Genomic DNA, 19,744 nt, shown 5'->3' with positions numbered 1-19,744 from the left:
TAGCCATGTGGGGAGGAGAACATTTTGAAAAATCAAGAGAGCTTTCATGAAATAGAAAAACAGTTTCTAACAGAGCTGCAATTAAACTCATGCCCAATCCCTTGAAAACACATACTGTTTATTAAGGAAGTTACTAAGATGTGCCATGGCTCCCAGGCAGAGGTGAGAAAGAAGTCTTAACTCACCATCTACTTCTTTCATCTGAGATTTATCATCTAGCCAGACAACTTGGATCATTAGCACATCAAAGATCTTAAAACATCCCAGATGAAAAAAAGAAAAACTTCTTTAAGACCATGGTATTTCAAATATCAGCCATATATTTGTAGATTTTAAGATCATATGGAAACTTTGCAGTCACCTTCTCTGACATCTGCAGAGCATATCCCAGAGGAGGCTGCCCAGCAATTCCTAAATTATTTCCAATAAATTGTGGTTGACTCAGGGCATCTTTCTCGGAAAGACATTCAGTCTGATTTAAAGACTATAAGCAACTGAGAATCCACCACATTCTTTGGCAAGCTGCTAGTTACAAATAGGGCAAAATCTCACCAACAGGAATGGGAGTTTTGTCTGGAATCACATTTAATCAGCAGATTAAATATTCACAAAATGTAGAATTATTAAATATTCATAGGAGAAGTGGGTTGTAGTTTACTTCTTCCAGAAATCATGAGACTGTAATGATGAGTAAAGTAAGAAACTGGGGGAAATATTAACAGGTTTGAAACAATGTTTTTAAGTCCGATTAAGGTGCACAAAATCCCTACAAGAATGTTCATCCAAGACACATTCTTTATAGTTTTGAAGTCTAAAATCTTAGTGCTCAGAGATAGCATCTATTTAAAATACATGAGCAAACCAAGGCATAAAAAGTCTGTTCCTCTAACTTTGCTTACAGGACAGGTCTTCTGATGCCAGTAAAAGTCCTAGAAAAACATGAGCAACACTCATTCCACTAGTCAGAAATTGTTTGTATGGCAGGACTTCCAATAGAAAGCTGATTTTATCTTGCCATGACCCCAGTTTGGGCCAATTGCTTTGCTATACTGACAGGCAGAAGTCCTCAGTTAGCCCTATGAAAAGCAGACAGCCATAATGTAAATAGAGTTTTTATTTACTCTGAAGTCAGAAAATTCATTCCAAGAGAACAATAAATGAGGGACCACATGCATTGTTTACTTATCTTTAGGAACATTGTTATTCCCCAAGCAGGTTGACTGCTTCTCACTACTCTTGGTCTGCTCCTTTTGCAAATGCATCTCATCAGCTTCAGCTAATTCATCACTGTGGTTTGACAATAATCACTGACTCTGTTTCTAAAGATAATCTGTGTTTAAAGGCTCTGTTATATAATATGCTATAAGCCAAGAATATCTTGCAACATTTGGAAAGGTAGGGCAGTAATGTTCTGCCAGATTCCTCTCAGCATTTAAACATCATATTTTACATGCCAAAAGTTCCTTCAATTAATAATGACTTGTGAGTTTTAAGATGGATAATTTATATCTGAAAACAATTAGGGAAGGCAGTTTAGAAAAACTTATCTGTGTTTTGGGAGACGTTACCACAAAAAATGTCACTGAAAGAGAGAGAAATAAATGGACTGAAATTCAAGGATATATCCTGGCCCTTTGGGAAAAGACAGTGATAGTTCAGAGGCAGTTTGTTTCAAAGATAATTCTGGAGAAAGAAGGATTTTTCAGAGACATCCCAGTAACAGATAAGTGAGTGAGTGGGATTGAAGAAGCAACAGAGAATAGTAGAGGCAAAGATGGGGTTTTCAGATCAGTGAAAAAGAGCATCCTAGAAAAGGGAAAAAACATAAAGCTGAAAATCTGGGACAAAAATAAGTGGAAGTATATCTAAAATATTCACAGGAGAGAGGAGAGAGGTTAGAGAAGAAGTTTAGAGCCTCAAGAAGAGCATTAGGGTGGCACCAGAGCAATCAATGAACTGGAGGCAAAACAGCATCCTCCATATTTCTCTAGCTGAGCAAAACATGTCTGTTCAGATTGGACAAAAAACAAGGGTCAAGATTAAAGACATTCACCATGACAAGGACCTGTCATGTAAAAGCACAAACCCCACCAGCTGTAGTGACAAAGAGCCTGTCTAGGGCCATTGGGCAGGGATGTGCAGCAGCTGCCATGGCCCAGGTCACGCTGACCTCGGTGAGCATTCTCAGCAGACACTCCACCCACCTGGTGGGAAGTCACACCACAGCTTTTCTGCAAAATCAAGGATCTGCCAAGGACCAGCAGACAGCTGTCCAAGCCCTCAGGTCAGCACAGAGATGTAGAGCTTTATATAACTCCTATTGCCATTAGAAAATAAGCCATATATTAATTATTTTTATTCTTGCTGGCCATATGAGAAAACACTATTGAGGGAGCACCCCTGGTTTTCCTACCTCACAGAGACTCACATTTTCACTAAAAGAAAGGTGTTACTTTAAAATTCTAAACTTCCCCAGTTGTGCATTTAATGACACTGTTGTTCACCTGTTGCCTGGCTAAGTTTTAGCTAATTCCTCTTTGATATCTGCATAATTATCCTGCACATCCTGAACAGAGCAGACCTGCTCATTATGGAAGGGAGGAACACATGCAAGGTCCAGTCCCCAAAATCTGATTTCCTCGAATATTTCTCTTCCAGATGGAGGAGAGATACGGACAAACAGATTTCCCACAAGCTCAATGAGGAAAGACTTGAAGGCTCAGAAAGAAGAGGCCACCACTGAAGTCTGCAGTGTCTCCTCCATTTCAAATAAAATTAAAGAAAAGGCCTATATTTGTTTATAACCTAAAAAGTGTGCCTGTCACCATTCTGATTCATTAATTTAGTTTTGCAGTTTGAATTAACTACAGTGAAAGACCCAAATACACCTCATAGACATTAATACCTGTAGTTTTATGACTGTTGAATAATTAATTACTGTTATTTCAGTTTCTCCAAGTGGGAAAAATCAGGCATATTAAGCCTTGGGCACTATCAGCCACCCAATAGGTCTATATAAAGGCTTGTGAGGGAGTCAAAATATCTCATTATTTAGCTAAAAGATTCAGTCTCAAAGGGTACTATCTTTGGTTATATGGATATTTCCAAACCTCTCTGAAAAGGATGGGTTTGTAGCAACATTTTATTAAAGATAAATGGGAGAGAAAAAAAAAAGTTCTTTTGTTTAACAACAAAAGTTACTGTTTGTGTAACTAATCTACATGTCTTATAGATCTGTCTTTGGTGGTTTGGCTGGGAACTGAATTAAAACTTTAAAATTTTGCTAATGGCACGGCAGACCTGGATGTGTCTACAAAAGTGACAGAAACAACCAGTGGCAGGCAGAAAACACCACAAAGAACATCTATGATATAAAAACACCAAAAAGGGGTGGAATTACTCAAGAAGGAATGTGGCTTTGTGAACAAAGACAATGCCTCCTACATCATTGCTGCAGGTCTCTGCAAACATTCTCCACGAGGCCACATGATTGCATTGGAGAAATGCAGGTCACCAATCTCTCCTTCCAGTGAAAACAATCTAGCACACCAGAAATATTGGCTATGGCACAGGCAAATATCACCAGAGGAATCAAGTTTCCCAGAAGAGAAAAGATAAGCTGATATCTGCAATCAAACTGGAACAAACAATGGAGGTACTCACAAAGCCCAACAATGGCCAGAAAATAATTAAAACAAGATCTAAACAATTGCTGGAGCCCTCTATAAAGAATCTGAGTCAAAATTCCGTAGCTTCCCAGAAAAGGCAGAAATATGACCATGTCTTTGGGGGCAGAATGAAGTGTGTCTGAGCAGATTGAAAAACCCTGCTAACATAAATACAATTTTGATCTGCTTATGAAGAAAAAACTGCAGAAAACTGCACTAAGACAAAGTAATTAATTAATGTAAAATTTTATCCTTTTTAAACTATAGCAAATATTAGAAGTTTAGGGCAGAAGAGTGAAAAAAAAAACCTGTAAGATGATTCTTCCACCTCTGCTGTGCTGCCATAGATTCTGGCACTCAGCTGTGGAGGGAATTCGAGTTGACATAACACTGAGCAACAAAAGATGATGGATCACAAAGCTTCTCATTAAAACTGGGAGACCTTTTTCCACTGGAATCTATTAATGCATTTCAGCTGACACATGGGCTCAAGGACCTGGAAATGAACAACAAAAAAATTAAAAAACAGCTTTCTAAATAAGTGAAAGATGGACTCAGGTTATCTAAAGGACTTTCACTCAGAAAGTCCTCTAAATACTGGTGGCTCTTCCTACTCCATCTTCTATTTGTGAAGATCAAATGAGACAGAAGGCATGTGTCAGCTCTGGGTCAGACTTTTCTGAAGGCACACATACCTCAGCCAACCTCACATCCCAAAAGACTGGTTGGGGTTTATCTCTGAACAGAATCATCCTGAGCATCCCACTTTGAAAGCTGCTGCGTACAGTGACTGTTTTTACCTGTAAATTCATCTGAATCTGTTTGAGGTACAAGATAGGTAAGGGGTTACAGCTGGGTGGGGAGCACGAGAGAAGACCTTGAGTAACAGGATGGATGTCCAAGGAGTCTTGTGCAATCTCAGTTTACGCGGGCTTGGATTCAGACTAAGATACAAACACTGACATAGGGATGCTTGCCCGAACTCAAACATGTCTCTTAAATCAGAAAAAAGGGCCAGGACACCTCAGGACATGGAAGAAGTTGCTGCGGTGCTTCTTCTTTCCAGTTAACAGCCCCTTAGTGGGAGGAGAAAGCAGAGAAGCTGGAAGATGGTATCCATGAGCCCTGATGCTCCATCCCTGGAATGTCTGCAGCAAAGGGATTCAAACTTGGCTCACAGCTCTTCTGAGCTAACAGGGAAACAATGAAACTCAGTTCTGCTCAGTTCTGTTATTTTTTTCCTTTTCTTAAGTGAGAAAGAGAAGGAGAGAAGAGAAGAGAAAAACTGGCAAGTGCAGCAAATTTAGACAACGGACCAGATAAAAGTTATTGTTGTGAAATTTCTTTGTTTAATGGCCAAGACCATTATATATCTCCAGCTGGCCAGACAAAGCATCATGTGTCTTCAGCAGAAGCTTCTCTTCTACCCAGGGAGCTGGACAGAGGAAAAGAAAATTTCAGGAAGGAGCTGGCTTGAAAAGGCATCACAGTTCAACTCAGCCTGAAGGACAGACAGTCCACCTAAGGGATTCCTGTTCACTTTTGGGAACATGGGACACCTTGTCTGTTGTATTGTGCTGGTCTTAAAAATAGAAAATGCCCCAAACAAGGGGAAAATACACCAGAACAAGACCTGTAGTAAAATAAAGTGAAAACTTTTAACCCTGGGGAAAGGAGCATGTCCCATCTGTGAGACCCATGGATCAGGTTTGGATGGCTAAGGCTCCCAGCATTAGGATATTTTTTTGAAATCCAGATAACACCACAAAACTCTCTAATGTCTTTGAGAAGAACTTGTATTTTCATTGCTGCTTTCTGATGGCCAAGCAAGTGTGCTGTCAATAGGAAATTGAGAGCAAAGAAGTGTGAGTTAGGTTAAACAGGTATTTGCTAAGAAACCCATTGGGAAGAAAAAATCTCCTCTTACAGAAAGAAAAAAAAAGGTTCTATAGAAGATTCACCTCTACAAATGTTTTTCAACACACAGTTTTCTGTGGAGTTTTTTGCTTACACAGGTTTTTGACTTTACATACAAATCATAGAGAAAATGTGATACAAACTCTGGCACTGCCTGGTAAAGTAACAAGTTCTCCTTGAGAAATTTATTCCCAGAAAAAAATCAAATTCTGCTCCCAGTCCTTTCTGTTCATATGTTAATGCTGTCCTCTCACTGTAAGCACTAGCATGTGTACTTCTGTAAAGAAACAGGCAAACACAGGTACACTAATAGTGGAGATGGACCCTGAGCCTTTTAAACTTTGAATTCTAAGTGCTTCATCGGGTTTATTAAATTCTGTGTATCTAGAATTTCCATGCTTGCCTCTGTACCAGCAAACTGATCGTGTAATAGTAAGGTTCAATAGCAGTTCATCTGGTTACGTGCATCAAGCCTCCCAAAAAATACTGGGAACAGTATATTCCATTCCTTGGAATAGAAAAAACCCAAAACAACACTCTAAAAAGACAGTAAAATATATCACAACACTTTCCAAAGTGTTGGGTAAACTCAGGTCCTTCATAAATTCTCATATGTGGTTCCTGAAAAGAAACACAGAAGTGTGGATCTTGAACAAGCCTTCTACATGGCAAAACTGAAAAGAATGCTCATTTCTGCTGAAGAAGAAATTTTCAGTTTATAGAAGGTTTCTCACACATGCAAACAGTGAACTTTTAGAAGAGGTATTTTGCTTGGTGTGGGCAGAGTTATGAGGAAGAACAGGCTGAAAAAAGTTTGGAAGATGGCTCTGAATGCTGTGGGGTCACCCAAAAAAGTGTCACAGCACTATTTCAGGTTTCTGCCACAGGAGCCAAGAGTATCATTTCAGAAACTGAAACAGTTTTACTGGAAAGAAACTAGCTCCAGGAACCAAAATGAACAGATTTTGGAGAAACAAAGGAGATCCACCAGAGACAGAAAGACCCATTCCACATGTTGAAAAGATAATCAGGCAAGAAGAAAGTTTGAATGATATTTGGCCAGATCAGTGGATGCTAGAATGGCCTTGGGGGACAGGGGTGTGTCTGAGTAAACCCTAATATAAATATTTAAATCTCTATCATCCCTAAATTACAGAGGGAACATGCTATGGTATGGACATGAGCAGCCAGGGCTAGTAACAGCTTTTGGTCTCAAAAAGCTGCAGAGAGCATCAAAAAGGCAGCAGGTGAAGAAGCCCTTGCAGCACACCTGGAGAGATATCAAGGGCACATTTTGGGAGGGAGAAAGGCCTGGCAAGGACTTCTGTTTTGTTATTGCTGCATCCAGAGTAATTCTTTCTGCCAAAGAAATACTAGGTTGTCATCTGTTTTTCCTGAGGTAAATGACCTTCGTGGCCCCCACTTGAGCCAGCTGTGTGGACCAGAATGCAGCAATGCTTATTGGAATTACACCCTCACCTGCAGGCCACGTTTGGAGCTGTCAGCACACGGAGATAGTAAGGAGAAATTAATCTTTGTGCCCAAAGCAGTCTCTAGTATTAACAGTTGTGGGAGATTTGTACCAAAAGTCCCAGAGGAGTTAAGACCATACACAGAGGGGGAAGCAAACCCAAAATCCTGCTCTCAGCCCACTGCTGTGTTTGATTCTGTCTCTCCCAAACAGACTCCCAAACCCACCCCACAGAGACCAAGTGGCTCACTGGTGAAAGTAAACACACTGTTTGAAAAAGCTTTTACATTTCACACTTTGGATTGAGTGTAAAAACTCCCCCCTGAGAAACTCATAAACAGATGCACATTTGGAACAACAAGCTCTGTACTCACGTTTCACTTCTTCATTAGACACTCACACTCAACTGCTCCGTCTCAAACTGATGGAATCCAGCCTTTGTGGTGTGAAGAATTTGCAATGAAATGCAGTCTGGGCCCACAGACCATGACTCCAAGCTGAAGACAATTTGATAGATGGTGCATTGACCACACAAACGGGTTCAAAAGAAATCAGTTTGGCATTCTGGAGAATTTTGAAAGTATTTTTGATCAATGGTGTTTGGAAGTCTCAGGAACATTAATTCCATATCCAGTTTGCCAAAATGTCTACCTTAGATAGAATTTATAAGCATACATGTCAAGATATATTTAAAATCCTTTGAGACTTCCAAGTACACGAATAACACACGTATCATTACTACCTTTTTTTAACATAGCATCATATAAATCAAATGAAAGCGCCAGGCTTTCTCGACTAAGGAAAACCACTTCACTTAAAATAACAAAGGTTATACTTATTTATTAAAGTACAATGTCCAAAATTCCTATTAAAATCTGTCAAGAACAGTTTAATGCAGCACACTTTCAGGAACTGAAATTAACACATACTTGTTCAGAGGTTAAACCCACCACTTTGCTGTATCCGTATTTTTCATTTCAAAGGTTAGCAAGTCCCTGGTTGCTCCTTTGAAAAAGTGCAGAAGTACCATGTTGAAAAATGGAAATAGCATCTGAAAGTACCCACTGTCATTTATCAACTGTCTTGTGTCAAGGTACCATTAGGTGTTCATCAACAATGCATTTGAGGAGCAAAATTTATCAGAAGCATTTCCTCACACTCTCTGGGATGGTGTCTGGGAATGAGGAGATTATGAAATAGCTCATTAGCCAGTTGTTGCTATCTGATGGGGACTGTTCTCAGCAACTGCAAATGGAATTCCCCCTGCATGGCAGATTATGGTAGTTGAGGACACAGGCAAGAAAAAGGTCAGCATTGCCATTTCCATGCTTCCAGCCAGTGGCAGACTTACATGGTCAAAGGCTTAGCATGAGCAATTTCAAGTCAGTAGTTCTGAGCCTGTATTTAAGCATGCAGAGCCTCTAGAATGGACAAAGTTAAATTAAGTTGGGGGTGAATTTTTTTTTCCACAACCATCATATAAATTTACAGGAGTAATTCTGTGTTGATTGAGTCTCAGGGAGCAGAAGAAATCTTGACTGTTGCTCCTTAGATAATCATCCAAACAACACAATCATAACTTCAGAGTCTATAAGAAGAAGATAAAAGAGCTTGGTATTTCCTTGGCTGATGAAAATATCCTGAATGATAAGGAGCAGCATGTCGTTCTGCAAACCCTGACCTTATTCAAAGATGTTTCCTTGAGGCTGGACAACTGCAGTTGGATCCTGGTGCAATTCTTCATAACAATAACTGCATTTACCTTTCCTGTCAGGGACACTCATTCAACACTTCTGTAAGTGCCCTGACCACTTTGGGCAGCAGGCAAAGATCAGTTTTGTTGAAGAATACTCTTCATATGTGTTCATATGCAGGAGACATTCTCAGAGTAGGGACAGCACATCTCCAGCTCTGCTCTGGGATGGCACCATATCGTCTCTAAAGAAGTATAGACTCTCCCTAGTACACAATAGGAGCCTTCTCTTTTGATTTGGTACAAGAACCTTGGGCTTGGCCAAGACTCTATCTGCTTCTGGGACAACTCTTCCAGCTCTTCAGGCAAAATTAACCTTTTCCTAACTCTACCTCCTTCCTTTACTTCTTCCCATGGGTTTTTTTATCTTCTCTTCCAAGTGAAAAATTCTGATGTTTGTTACTCTTCCTCGGGCTCTCTGTTTGCCCTCTCACCTCTGAAAAACCCACATTTCACCTTCTTCCTCTTGTTCATACTTTTGTACACCCCCCATGTTACTCAGTTCTCTTACTCTTCTCATTTTCCACATCACTCAGTAACTCAAAATCCTTGCTTAAGCATGAAAATCTCATTTCAGGCACTTGCACAGTTGTGGTGGATCAATTAAAAAAGACCAAGGACAGACCAGAATATTTGTCACCAGAATAGGCATGTGAGCAAATCAGGAGCTCAGCAACCTCTCCCCTTCCTGCATATGCAAAAAGCTGTCTTGAACAGAAGAGATGCATTGCAGATATTCAAGCAAGGCAAAATATTGTTAATAATCACATCTTCCCTATGAAAGCAGCAAAGGGACTTTGTACAAAGCACAATCTGAAAAATGTTGTATTGTTTTCTGAACTACTTCTGCACAGTTTTAATGTGAATCTTCCTTTAACATTTCTTGCCATCTTCAGTATCACAGTGAGCTTGCCAAAGTCAAAGACTCAAATTTAAGTGAGGCTCCTGGGATCTGTGACATCTCAGAAGCAGAGATAAATCAGGAGAAAACATCATGAGAAAGACAATTCCACTCCCCAAAAAGGTGCCCATCAGGTGAGGCACACTTAGTGGCCTATTTACTTTTGCCTTAAACTTTACATGAAGTCAGGGAAGAGCCCAGGCTTTGAAGGACTGCCAAGGCAAAAGGGACAGTTCTGCATGTGCCACATTGTGCATGTCAAACAATGCTGACACTGAAAGGCTCATTGTTAGAGCCTCACTGAGGGTGTTAGCAAGAAGAAGGAAAATTGGATATAGAAGGAGATTACATAATTCTTTTGAGTTTGCAAAAGGAATTTGATTTGGCAGCTCTGAGCAGAAGAGATGTTGCTCTCTGAATTGGGGGTTAGTTTCAACTAGTGGAAAATATCAGTTTTGAAACAACAAAAATATTGTAATACGCTGTAATTCTGCAAAGACATTTTGCAAGTGAGAACTGGCAACAAGCAGACTAATTCCCCTCTCTATGTTACTTGGGGGAGTTTAAAATAATTAAAATTATGTACCTCTAGAACCTTATTTCATCTTAAAAGAAATATAAATTAACTCTATCTATAGCATCCACAGCTCCAAACCATTCCATGATTCTATAAATGTTTCTTCTCCTGTTTTGGTGTAATCAGAAACTATTTGGGGTTTTTTGTTGTTGTTGTTTTTTTGTTTGGTTTTTTCATAAATATTGAACAGAAAATGATAGTGGTAACTGCAAAGAGACAATGTTTTACCTGTCACTGAATAAATAATTCCAAAGTTTTCTATTTCCCCCAAAGATTTAAGGGCTGTGGGAAAAGGGATATGGGAAGGAAGGTGATGGTAAGAATTTTCCAGTAAAGTTTTCTACCAGGTCATCTTCCAGTGGGAACATGCACTGAGGTCCCTGCAAGGGAAATCTCTGCCTGCAGCTGATCACTGTGAAACATTCCAGGGGTGCATGGCACTTCCAGCCTTCTCTGACTGGCTTTATGGCCATGTCATTGAAGGCACTTGAGATTTTCAGACTGTGTAGAATGCCTTGGCTCACAAACACACATATTCCAGTTGGTTTTTGAGGTAGTCATTTCCACAAAAGTTATATTCACACTTCCAGCAGAAGCAAGAAGGCTGGGGCTAAGCCAGGATAATCTATAAGAAAAACAGAGTGAAGGATTTCTGACTTCTCTGAAGAGGGAGGGTAATGCAAGCAAGATGAGGATCATCACTGGTCTTGTGTCCTCCTGACATGTAGAAGAAGCTGGAATAAGATTCAAGGGCACTGTGTGGCTGGGGCAGAGGAGAACAGTAGCATTACAGATGGCAAATCAGGTGTAGCAGTGTCCTTTACATTTCTCTGCACTTACAGTGAGCCTGCACTCCTCTTATCCATCACAAATCACACTTTGATCTATAAGAGTTTGGACTGTTTTTCAATACTTTAGGAACATTGCTCTAACATATGAATCATGGTTTTGTTTGTGAAGGAGGAGCAACTCAGATTGCTGCTGGGAATGGGCAAATCCTCTGGAACCAGTTTCAGTAGAAACTAATCCTAAGAAAAGCTTATCTAAAAGTTCAGCATTAAAGTCTGTACAGGAGTTAGAAAGAGCTGACAGCAAATTAAATATACTGGAAACTGAAGGGAAATGTGGGGGTGGAAGAAAAATTGAGATATTTTGCTGTTCCCTGACTGTTGCCCCTGGAAAGTCATTCCATCCTGAATTTCTCCAATGCCATATCCTTTGTAAGGTTTCAAAACCAACATTTAAAATATATTTTTAAGGATAACCATGTCTGAAAGTTAAAGCCCTTTGGGGAAGAATAAAAGAGGGACTTCAAAGTAACAAAATGCTAAATCTGGCAACTTGTTTTTAATGGAAGTAAAAACCTGCACCATTTAATACTTTAAAGTGTAATAAGAAGAGAAATGTCACACGTAGAGTTCAATTTCTACCCATGGAATTGTGCCCCTGATTTAACAAATTCCAACTTAAATGCTTCCACCACAACTGAAAAATGTTTTACTGACCTCGAGCTCATTGTACAGCAGAGGTCCAACAGAATTGCTCGGACTGGGATCAAAGAAAATGATTTTTGATTTTCAAAGCAGCCAGCCCAAAGTGAGCTAAATCCAGCTGGCGAACATTTTGCAGTTCAGCAAGTGTTGAACCCCTTTTTTTGTGGAGTTTTGTTCAGGATGGGTTTTGACATGTTGCATCAAGAGTCTATTTTAGCTTCAGAGGAGTCCCTGTCTCTCCCTCACTGAAGAATATTGCTGCACATGGTGCTGCAGTGACCTGAGCTGGCTTAGATCAGGCTTCAGCCTCGCAGGAGGACCAGGCTGAGCGCTGATACTCAGCTACATTCACCCTTCTGGTGTTACAGCTTCCCTCTGGTCCTGAGCAACAACTCTCCACATGTAAGACTGCATGAAATCATGTAATCAGTGTGTTATTCCTAGTTAAATTAAGAGCAATATCTATTCTATCTGTATAGTTTTAAAAAAATATCTTTTTCTCATTATGGTCTTCCCACCAATTCAGCTCTCAAATACTCAAGCACCTGGTCTTAATACTCTGGACATGAAACATAATTCTGGATGCTGACACCAAACTGATGCATATCCTAAGATATTGGTCAGGATCTGTCTCATAAGGTAACACTGATATAACACATATTACCACTATGTGCCAGGTTATTTTCAAGCTCTTCACAGTGGGAAACTGCTGTCTTGGATAACAGAGTGTCTGCAAGTTATTACATTTTGACCATTGAACCTAATGGTACTTAACAGGGATGTTATGATTAATGATCATGATGTGTTTTTGGAGATGAAAGAGGCACCAAAATGTGATTTCTGATGTGGCTGTTGAGCCAGCAGGGCAAACTGGTGAGAGCAGACTGAGCTGCATGAGGACAGATCAGCCCTGCCCACCCTCTGGTTCTTCTTAGTGTGCAATTGCAGGAGAGTGCCAAGGACCAAACTAAGAGCCAGGATACTCAGCTGAATGTTTCTGTTCTGGTTTAGCTGGCATCAGTGTCAGCTGAAATGCAGAGTTTGGGCAAGGGAAGAACAGGCTGCAGTGAAAAAACACAGCTCAGAGGACCTGTGTGAGTACCTGAGCAGAACAGGCACTGTGACATGAGCTTGCATGGCAGACCGGGGTATGAAAACTCAAACTTGGATAATGGAAACCCTATTAATGAACTGTGGGGTGTCACTGATCAGTTCCAAGTAAAATCATTGGTGTCTTTGGATTTAGAATCTCAAAAGACTGACGTGCAGAGCAGGAAGAAACCTAGAAGATTCTTAATACACTCACGTGTTTAGATTCCTGCCTCTCCCTGCTTGCTGAAAGTCTGGGTGATCTCTGCTGACTTAGGATCAAAGCCATGAGCACCACTCCAGGTGAGCACCTGAACATGTCAAAGAAAAAGCCACCACCGAGCCCATGCTTTATTGTATGAAATTTTGTTTTCTCACTAAACTTATTAACTCAAGCCATCATTTATTTTCCTTTTGGCAGGAGCTATCAAGACACAGAATAGCCTGGCTGATAGGAAAAAAGAGATCATGGTCTATCTGTCCTGTTGAACCTGTGCTGCAATAAACCTGTCAGGCAAGAGTTATATGGCCAAAGGAGAGAATAAGGTCTGGAGACCAGATCTCCCCTATCCCATGTGAGTACACTGCTGTAGGTTACTGCACACCTTCCTCAGTCATTCTCCCAGACATATCTCAACCCACTAATGGCTTTGGTCAAAACACTCCCTTGAGACATGACTTACTAGCTGCAGAACTCTTCAGACAGACTAAAGCCAAGACACCCAGACTGATTGAACCAACGTGCTGCTAACACAGCACTAACAACTCAACACACTTAGAAAACAAATAGCAAAATAAGCTTGGCTTTCACCAAACTTCCTTTGTCCAGATGCCCTGGAGTCATGAAAAAAAAGATCCACACACACACAGAGCCTTTCCCCTCAAGAAACAGCTTATTGAGGCTTTTAATGAGAAGAAAAGTCTCTCTAATTGAGGAGAGGAATAGAGGAAGGATCAGGCAAATTCCCATCTGGCATTTACAGACATATCCACTTTTTGCTGCTCCTAACAATTAGCAAATCTGTGCCAATGACGATTTGCAAGTCTCTGTCTGTGCTGACTTTGGATGTGTCTCAGCTGCAGGGAGGGTGAGCTCCACAGCATTTTGCCATACTGAGTTGCCTTGTTATCCATGTTACCCTCATCCAGAAACCTGGGCAGACAATCAGACACGTCTCTTTTAGTGCATAATGAGGACGTGGTAACTGCAGCCTAAGATCCAGAAGTTGGGAAAGGATCCCACCGTTGGGTGTATCCATTCAGTTCAGGGTTTTGGTGAAAAGCTTGGCAAAAACTATGAAACTACAACATAGCAACACTGCATACATGATGGATGTAGATTATGACACCTCTCAAGATGTTTCCCTCTCTCTTGCAGTGTTTCAGATAAGTTAGCCAAGCAGATGTTCACCATTAATTTGAGCCATGGAAAAATGCAAGTTTCACACTAAAAGAAAAAATATGGAACATGGAAGACATCTGAACTATTCTCTGTTTGCTTTGCCTTGCAAGCAATGAGGAATTTGTTTTTCTGAGTCAGAGCTGGAACCGGAACAGAGACACCTCACGTTCTGGAAGGATCTCACTATCCAGAATCTCCAGGCACAAGGGAAGACAAGGCCTGTGTCCCTCCCTCAAAGAAATCTCCTGCTTTCCTGTAGAAAAGAATCACTTTTCTGTGAAACAGTCAGAGAAAGAAAGAAGAGATCTTCCTGATGATATTCCACTCATTTTCTCATTCAAGCACATTATTTCACCCAGTGATTGAAGGACAAAAGACAGACCCAGCTGCCCTCAAGGTGCAACGGCTTCTGGCTCCATTGTCTTTCTGGGGATAAAGCCTGTTCCATAATTATAACCCCAATTCCCTCTTAGCCACAAAGCTTTCAATTTCTATAACACTTCAAGACTCATTTCTATCTAGGATGAAATACATCCCTTGAAGTTTTCTGGGAAAAGTGTTGGTGATAAAAACTCTCTATTGTCCATTGTTGGCACTGAAGAAGGGCTGTTGGAACATGGCATGTAGCCATTCCCTCCCACCTTTCCTTCCCAGTGTCAGCACCACCACTGCTGACCCAAATAAATGCATTGTTTCCCCAGGCAGGGAGAATGAAGTTGTTCTGAACTGATAAGGCTCCTCCCTGACTATTCACTGCTTGGACTCTGTTACCAGAAAGATGGTCCCCATCTGACTTGGCTGCTCCTCTTGGAATAGCCCCAGATCTTCTCTATACTCCAAGTAGTTTAACCTTTTTCCTTCTCTCTGTAGCAGATTCACCCATGGAGCACCAAAGAATCCCAGAAACATTGAACATCCCAAGCTAGAAGGGACAAAAGGATCTTTAAGTCCAACTCCTGGCCCTGCACAGGAAAATCCCAAAAATTCCACCATGTGCCTGAAAGTATTGTTGAAATACTCCTTGTGCTCTCTCAGGCTGTGACCACTGCTCTGAGGAGCCTATCCAGTGCCCAGCCACTCTCTGGGTAAAGAACCTTTTCCTGATATCCAACTTAAACCTTCCCTGCACAACTTCACACCATCCCTCAGGTCCTGTTGCTGTTCATGCCGGTTTGTAACATGGTTCAAAGACAGCACAGCTTCTGTAATTGCTGCCCTTTCCAGCTGCCACGTGAAAGGCCATGGTTACTGCAGCTCCTCCTTCCACTCCCAGCCAAGCCAAGCACTGCTGCTCAGGTGGTGTGGCAGGACCATTAAATTCTCTGGACACAGGTCCAAGCCATGAACAGTATCTTCCACTATCCCTTGTACCTCATTTGCAGACTTTTTAACCTATTTTACCCTGACTGGATGGGTATTCTTATGGCTCTGATGACCAGGAAAGGTCTTCAGCTTCTTTAGGACTGAGCACAAGAGGTTGGTACCATCTCTCAACACATCTCAGGTACTCACTGACCCCTCAGCCTTTCCCTGGGTCTGGGGCAGGCAGCTCTGGGGCACTGCCAGGGTCTGGCTCCATCCCTCCGTGCCAGCCCTGAGAACAGGATGCTTTGTGCAGTCTCAGGAAATGGCAGTTCTGCCGAAGGTCAGGGTTTGTGAAACAGACACCTTTTTTTTACTTTTCCTTCTTTTCCCCTTACTGGGGAGTTTTTTACTCCTTTCTCCCTCCTCCCCCCACACTTTCCCTGGGCTGGTTCCAAGAACAACCCTCGTGCCATTCTCTCCCACCGAAGGCACAAAGAGCTTCTTTTACCGACCCACTGGCTGTTCAGGATACAAAGAAGTTAAACTAACAATGTGGCGATGCAACAGCCCATTACAGGCAGGTCTGGATGAGTCACAGAAGTAAAGAGTAGGAAGGGATTTAAGGGGCCACCTTCCCCCCTCTCCCAAGGCAGCCCATGTATTTTCTTCTACTACATTTTCCAGTGACCTGCTATTTCTGTTCCTTTGGAGAACAGCAAGGTCTCGGTTTCTCCTCAGGAATGGTATTTATTGCCAGGATTTATCACTCCTCAGAACAAGTTTGTCCAGTCTTTATGCTTATTTAGAGAATACACCACATTTAGCTGTGGAGTTCAACCCCAGACCAAAATACCATCTGAAAACAGCATTTTAAGTGCACATTTAATCTTGGAAAGGGGCTAATATTCTTCTCTGAAGGTGTTTCTAAGATCTGGGTTGCCTAATGGCTAAGCTCTGAGCAGATTCAGATGGAGCAAATGCTACATATATTATATGGTGACTGGCACCATTTTCAGGTACTTGCTGCAGTTTGCAGAGATTTAGAAAGCAATCTTGAAGATTCAGAAGGAAACTTGAATTACTGCATTCATACTGCATTGAAAAAAAAACATAAAAAACTAACCAAAAATACAAGAAAGCAAATGCTAGTTCCACATTTGGGTTTGTACTCAGCCATGGTTAGATGTGGAATCATCTCAGCTTCACCACCAGAGATTTCTGTCCTTTCAGCCAGCCATATCAGAGACATGCTTATCCTCATCTGGTTATTCTGGTTATCCACCTGGTTATCCTCATCTTGCACAAAATAAGAAGGAATTTATCCATTCATCTCTGGACACAGGTCCAAGCCATGCACAGTATCTTCCACTATCCCTTGTGCCTTGTTTGCAGACTGTTTTACCTATTTTACCCTGACTGGAAGGGTATTCTCATTGCTGTGATGACCAGGAAAGGTCTTCAGCTTCTTTTGGACTGAACCCAAGAGGTTGGTACCTCTCTCCACACGTCTCAGAGTGCACACATCCATCATTGGCTACAGCACTGCCTTGGACCCCACTGAATGCACAGCCCCAGGAGTGTGGCAGGACAGTCCCCCAGGGCATGGTGGTGTGCTGGGACCAGGAGCATGGTCCCCCTTGCTGTGAGAGCTCACAGCTTTGGGAGGAACCCCTTGCTGGGCATGGAGGCTGCAGAAGTGCCTGATGGGTGATACTCTCGCTCTCCTTCAACACATGCACAAAGCCCAGGGAGTTCTGCTTTTTATGGGAAGGTGAGGCACTTCCAAGAGTAATAAAACAACCTGAAAGAACACACAGCACACATAAAAATGCCAAATTCAGTTTGTCTTCTGCACCTCAAAATACAGAGGCCACTGGGGACCTACCTGGGGTTTTCTCTGCTGTAGCCCAACATGGTCTCACCTGGAGGCCAGCTGAGAATGTTCTTGCTAACAGACAAATAACATTCCTCAAAAGAGTCCATTAAATTCAAGCCTGCTACTGTGATCCAAGCAGTTTTGCAGCCTGCAGCTGCAAAGCATCTGCCTGTGGCTGTCCCTGGATTCCTCATCCCTCACACAGAGCCTGATGCTCTCCAGGACAAGTCAGACCCTGTCACCCTCAGCACGTCACCCTGCCAGGCACCAGCTCAGCAAAAGGGCACCTGTGTTATGTCCCTGTGCCAGCACCATTAACCAAATATCACCCCCATTATTCCCAGTGAGGTCAAAATAATTTTCACATCAAGGTCTGCAAACAAAGGAAGCCCATCTTCTACAGGGTAAATATTAACAACCCTTGGACTACTTGCAACTTAATTAAATGCCTTTATGGAATATTTCCCCTGCATGCGTAAAACCTGGATACTGTTTCTGTTGGGTACAAACCTGTGGGTGTATTAACTACTGTTAGATAAAATAAAACAAAGAAAAAAAAACCCAACCCAAAATAATTTGTTCTTTAATATTTCATTTTAAGGACGTAATTTCAGTGCTGAATAGATTAAACTGTCTGACTGAATTTAGTTCAACCTCATCTACATTTTCATAACACTAGATGGAGATCATTGTTGACTGATAGCACTAAAATTACTAGTAAGGGTTTTTTTTGTCTTTTAAGGATAGGACTTATAAAAAGTTTGAATCTCTAATTCTTTTTTTTTTTTTCCTTAACTAAAACCATTATTATGAAGTTCTCTTCAATTTGTCCTGGAACAGCTTCAGTCATGGCTCAATTCAAGTGGAAACTGAACCGAAAAATGCATTGGTTCCTCTCTCTGGGCTTTACTAAGTAATTTTGTAATAAAGCAGAATGGAAACAGAAGCGCCAAACTTCCACTTTGTGAAGCAGTTTGGAAATTCCAGACATGCTTCTGCCCAAATCAGAGCAAACCCTCAAATATTGCAAGATTTTACATGAGCGAAAAATTATCTCAAAAATTACCTTTCTTTTTGACCAAAATATTTTTTAGAAAACTTCATTTAATTTCAACTTTTAAAGACTACTTGTACACAAAGTAAAAAAACTAGAAATCTGAAGATGGTTCAAAGTAGAAGGAAAGTGGGCTCAATTTCTAAATGTACAAATGGAAAGTTTTAATTATTTTGCAATATTTTAATGATTTTTTTCTGATAGGCAAATAATTGATCACCCTTCATGAAATGCACTAATTTTTGCATCTTTTTCAACCTAATTTTTTTCCTTCCAGATTTCTCCGACCAATCCTTTTATAACAAAGGGAACACTAATTACAGGCATGTGGAAAGTGTTTTCCATTAAAAATGCTTTTTATTGATGGTGAGGATGTGTGTGAGCATCACAGGGTAAAAATAACTAACAGCACAGCTGAAGACCTGTTTCCATGAGGGACAGCATTAGATATGGCACTTGGCTCACTTCAAACAGAGAACTCCACAAAGTTAATGGGACTAACAGGACCTTTTCCACCACCAAACGAGGCAGCACGTGTCAACTGCTTTACTGAGCTGCAACACAAGAACCCAGTCTCAGATCTGATCTGTGCTCCTGCCCTGGCCATAAATGTGACAGGTGGTTTTTTGTACCTACGGGTGTTACAGAGACAAACAGCATCAAATGAAGATCAAAAGCATGAGGAGTAACCAAGATTTGGAATTTCTAAGTGTTCCTAAGAGGTCTGAGCACACCTACACAATGCAACTAGCTCTCTAGACAGAACAGACTCCAGGATCCACATACAAGGCCTATCAACACCCTGAATAGTGTTGGGTTAGTTAAAGCTGCTTGCTGACTTGTTAATCAGAAGTGAGTATTATCCAGGAAATAATGGCCCCAAATAATGATCATGTTCTGAGCCTCAGTCAGTCCAGAACTTTTTATTTTCTTTTATTTTTTTTCACAGTAAGCTCCTGATTTTAACTTGCAATAAAAATATCTGTAAACTTCTAGTGGGTTTAGTAGACTGATACAACAAAAGCAGGGGAAGTGAAATCCTGGCATGATCTGTATGAGACTCTTTTTAGCATACGTTTTCCATACACAGGTTTATATTACAGAACAGCTAATCAATGGAAACATTGTGCTGACATCTGTGTGTAAAATCAAGACCTTGATGTTGACACCTTTCAAATATTTATAGTAGTTATTGTACCAACACCTTCGTGATCTTTCAGCCAAGTTATACACACGTG

This window comes from Agelaius phoeniceus, chromosome 4, assembly GCF_051311805.1.
Source record: "Agelaius phoeniceus isolate bAgePho1 chromosome 4, bAgePho1.hap1, whole genome shotgun sequence".
In the NCBI taxonomy this organism is placed as follows: domain Eukaryota; kingdom Metazoa; phylum Chordata; class Aves; order Passeriformes; family Icteridae; genus Agelaius; species Agelaius phoeniceus.
The sequence above is the reverse complement of the archived record's forward strand: the minus strand, read 5'-3'. Positions refer to the sequence as shown.